The 5,165-nt window shown below is 32.2% G+C and overlaps 1 pseudogene across 1 annotated transcript; it reads right to left on the bottom strand.

The window, feature by feature from the left end:
- On the bottom strand, positions 1–1,329 carry LOC147533221 (mitogen-activated protein kinase kinase kinase 20 pseudogene; annotated as a pseudogene). Its single transcript, XR_015227735.1, has one exon. The product of XR_015227735.1 is annotated as a mitogen-activated protein kinase kinase kinase 20 pseudogene (transcript).
- Between the last annotated feature and the right edge of the window lie 3,836 nt (positions 1,330–5,165).

Here is a 5,165-nt window from a genome sequence, read left to right as displayed (position 1 = left end):
TTAAACACAATGATCATTGTTCATATTGTAATAAATCATTCCTATTGTACAAAATTTGGTCAATCTGAGTCAATCAGAACCGTTATTAAATTCTAGGGCAATCAAGAGAAAAACAAAATTGGCCTAAAAGAATGTTATATTTACAGTTATACCACCCAATCAAAAAGGGGATTTTACTCTGTTTGCCTGATAACTAACCAACTATCTGAAGAAGACCAAATTGGATCTTCCCCAATTGCCAAATCACGAATTCGATCCAAATTCTTTGATCTTTCATTCACTTCAAAATTTGAACAACTCCATGATTCAGGAAAATCAAAAGCACTTCTTGGCGAAATTGTTGATTTCTTCTGAAACTCAATCAAACTAACAGATTTACAATCATCTTCTTCATAATCTTCATCAATGGCTATAAAAGGATGATTTAATAACATTTTTGTTGTCCATCTCTTTGTTGAATCCCTAATAAAACATTTCTTCAAGAAATCTTTAGCTTCTTCTGATAACCCATTAGGGATTTCAGGTAATTCTTCACTAAATCCAATTCTAAACAGCAAATTAGTCACATCAGAATCACAATTCCAAGCTGGTTTTCCAGTTAACATTTCTAATAAAACACACCCAAGTGCCCAAATATCTGATGGTGTTTCATTTTCTTTTCTAGAAATTGATTCCGGCGACATATAAAGTGGAGTACCAAATAATCCGGTGACTGGTAATTTCTGATTAGACATCTTTGCTAACCCAAAATCTCCAATTTTTAGATTAATTTTCTTACCAGATGAAGAAGATGAAGAACAGAGAAGAATATTTTGAGGTTTGATATCATTATGAACAAACCCTTTCTCATGAATATAATCAAGTCCTTTAGTAATTGATTTTGTATAGAATTTGATATCAGATATTGGAATTGGATTATGGGTATTCTTGATTAGTTGTGATAGATTACCATTCGAAGCGAATTCGAGGAAGATATTATATAATTTTTCGCCATTTTCGATAGTGTAATCTTCACCAAAACAACTGAGAATTTGTGGGCATCCATTAAGATGAGTTAATATTTCTTTCTCTTTTTGAAGTGTTGATGAATGAGTAAGTAATGAAGATTTGACTGCCATTAAAGATGGTATTTGTGAAACTTGAATTTCATCATCTGTTCTTGTTGTTGCTAAATTAACTGTACCAAAACTTCCTCTTCCAATGATTTCTCCTTTTACCCAATCCATTAGCTTTAGCTCTGATCTTACTTTCTCTCTCTAAAACTTTCTTCTCTGACTTTCTCTCTCTCTAGAAGACTAGAATTGGTTTGTATGAATGATGTATATTTTGGGTGGGAAGAACCCAAGTTATATATATATAGAGCCGACTTTGAAACTAGTTGAATGGAAATTGGAAAGGTGGAAACAGGGACTGAGTTTCCTTTTGTGAAGCACGTGAGAGAAATGGAAGTCGGAAGAAAAAAAGGAAAAACGTGGGTTACCCGAGTCCACGCCGAGGAAATATCTATCAGCCAGGTGAAAGGGATTTTGGATATTCAATAGGTATATTACTGGATTGCCACTTTGAAGAAAATATAAATTAAGGGGGGGGGGGGGGGGGGGGGGGGGGGGGGGGGGGGGGGGGGTAGTGGTTGGGGATTTTGAGGGACATGGCAATGTCCCTCAAAATCTGTGTTATTGGTTGGGGACATTTTAAATGTCCCCAAATGTCTGTGTTATTGGTTGGAGACATTTAAAATGTCTCAAAATGTCTGTGTTATTCGTTTGAGACATTTCAAATGTCCTGAAATGTTTGTGGTATTCGTTAGAGACACGAAATTAAGGACATTTCAAGACAAATTGGTTTTGGAGACATGTGAGGACATTTTAGTGTAAATTTGGAGAGCTTTTGGAGAGAAATTGTCTCTCAAAATATGGAAGACACTTGTGGACATGTCATTAAGAAAGATAAAAATAATTATTATTATCAAATTAGATTAAATAATTTATAATAAATAATATATAAAAATATTAATTATTATAATACTTTATTATAGTAATAATGATATTATTACCATTACTATATTATATTATTATTATATTATTATAATATTATCTTATTATTATATTATTATACTATATTATTATTATTTTATTATATGTTACTATATTATTGTATTATTATTATATTATATTATTATATATTATATTATTATTATATTATAGTAATAATGATATTATTATCATATTACTATATTATATTATTATTATCCTATTATTATTACATTATTTTCTTATATTACTATATTATTGTATTATTATTATTATTATTATATTATTATATTATTGTATTATTATTATTATATTTTATAATATTATCTTATTATTATATTACTATGTTATATTATTATTATCTTATTATATGTCTACCAATTGTTGATCAATGTCCACAGATATCTACGAATGTCTACGAAAGCCGAAAAATATATTTTTGAAACAGTGGTACAAATATATTATTTCATATGATTAAACGATAATGATAAAATTAAATAATTAAATGGTTACCAATTGTCATCCATGATGAGATAATAATAATAATAATAATAATAATAATAATAATAATAATAATAATAATAATAATAATAATAATAAAGTAACAATAATAATATCTACTACACATTTTGTCCATGGATTCAATATGTTGAAATGTCTCCAAAACATTTTGTCTCCAAAACATTTTGTCTATAAACCAAATGTCTTGAAATGTCCATAAAGACATTGTGTCCATGAATCAAATGTCTTGAAATGTCTATAAAGACACTTTGTCTACAGATAAATGTCTCGAAATGTCTTAAAATGTTTCGAAATGTCTACGAGACATTTTGTCCACGAATGTCCTTCTAAAACGTGCCTTAATAATAGAAAACGCCCACCAATTTTATTTTTTCTAATCCTCTTACAAATATCTACTATTAAGAGCAACTCCAATGTGGTGGGGGCTGGGGCTCCCAATTTAAATTTGGGAGCCCCAGCCCCCAGCCCTTGGCCTCCAACCCGGGAGCCCCATGCTCCCGGGCTCCCAAAAGGGAGCCCGGGCTGGGGGCTCCCAGCCCCCAAAATATGATCGTTGGGAGCTCCAACGGCCATATTTGGGGTGGATCCCCTAAAAAGGGGATCCACCCCACCTTATTTTATATTTTTTTAATTTTTTTAATTTTTTTTTTAAACTAATTTTTTTTAATATTCTTATTATTTTAAATACTACTTTTTTAAGTATTTTTCTCTAATTTTTATTTTTTTTGTTTTTTTTTGTGTTTATCTTTTTGAAATTATCTCTCTCGAATAATATCACATTTTAATTCATAGTCGAAATCTAATAATTTATAGTCGAAATTTAAAATTAAAATTTCGCACACATACTTCGCACACGTATAATATATTGATTTGGGAGCCCCGGTTGGGAGCCCGACGTTGGAATTGAGGAAAGCCCCGGGGCTCCCAAAATTCAGGGGCTCCCAAAATTGGGAGCCCGAGCCCCACATTGGACTTGCCCTAACTAAGGCTGCATGTGTCAACATTTGGTAGCCCATAAACTCCAAAAATTCCTGAAGGTCCCAGGTTCGAATCTCAGAGGAGGAATCTTTGATTATTTGGAATTGGGATTATTATGGTATAAATAGTGTAATGTAGTTGGGGTTTAGGCCATCATCTAGTTGGGCTATAGGCCAGGTCATGTTAGAGTTTGAGTGGGCGGGTAGCAGGCTTATCACATCTTTGATGTATTCAATACCAATTGTAACTACAATGTAATCGGTTCTAAAAAAAAAAAAAAAAAATCAAGGCTGCGTCTGATAAGTTTGAAAAACCAAGTAGAGAAAAATTGTTTTATCTACAATTTAGTACTTTTCAGCCAAAAAAGAAGATGGAGAAATAGAATTGTAGAATATTTTTCATTTACAATAGAAAAAATTCCACTACGTCTAAGATGTACGGACGAATTTGAAATTTATCATACGAGAGTTGTGTGTGTTCTCTCCTGTGCCCTATCTCTCTCCCTCGTGCATTAGACTCGTGATTCCTTCTATTTCCTTTTCTTGTATGAGTCACTCTCTTGCTCTCTTCCCCTCTTTTGATAATATTACCTACAGAAAAGGAACACGGGAAGAAGTAAGAAAAGTCACTATGTCAAACCCTGGCAAACATTTATTTCGCATTTATGTCTCTGTTGATTCACTCCTTTGGATTCATTTACATATAACTCCCCTAACTCGTATCTCTTTCTCTCCCTCGCATCAGACTCATCTCGCTACAGTATCTCTTTAACTAATTGTCTTTTACAAACATCAAATTCGAAGCCCTTAACCAAGAAATGGTCCAATTTGTACATCCTAAGCTCCAAATTGACTGACCCCAAATTAAAAACATTACGCCCCAAATTGAGAACCATATGCCCTAAATTGAGAGCCTAACTTCAATGTTGAATAACCTAGTTTCCAAATTGAGGACTCTAAGCCCCAAAATTGAATCCCCAAAACCCTTAAATTTACAAGATATTTGAAAACGCTAACATCCATTTGGAATTTTCTCACAACCATACCAAATACTTAACATTTCCCATGTGAAAAATTTGGTTTCTTTCTCGTGAGAAACGCTAAACCAAATGGGTGCATTTGAGGGGATGCGAACGGTGTGATTACACTGGATCCTCTCTAATAGCAATCCCCGAAGACAGTCTAGCCTTATATATATATATGTAAATTATATATCTCAAAAGTCAAAACAGAGTACAACAATAGTAAATTCATCTTAGTTTCACTATATGGACGTCGCCAAAACTGTTTTATGCTTGAATTCCCTTGTCAGCCTGCAATTCTTTTTTCTTTAAGAATGAAATGTGCATATGAAACACCTAGTCAATTTGGTCAACCAAATGGACTTTTAGTTTAAGGTCTTAAAACAAAAATAAGGAGCATGATTTAGTTTAGTTGGTTAGAAAGTAAGCCATCTAGCATTGCCTTACTCGTATAAAGTTCTTAATTTATTTTAACTAATGTTGCCTGCAATTAAAACATGTCTAAACGACTAAACCTATACTTCTTTCATTCTTTGGAGATCTAAAATATATACTAGTTGAATTTTCACTTTATATTACACTAATGGATAGAGTATTCTTTGAAATTTAACTTT

Source organism: Eschscholzia californica, unplaced genomic scaffold (assembly GCF_041429995.1).
Source record: "Eschscholzia californica isolate CP2 unplaced genomic scaffold, dmEscCali1.0.p SCAF_6, whole genome shotgun sequence".
Lineage (NCBI taxonomy): Eukaryota > Viridiplantae > Streptophyta > Magnoliopsida > Ranunculales > Papaveraceae > Eschscholzia > Eschscholzia californica.
Note: the sequence above shows the minus strand (reverse complement) of the source record. Positions and strands in the feature narration are given on the sequence as shown.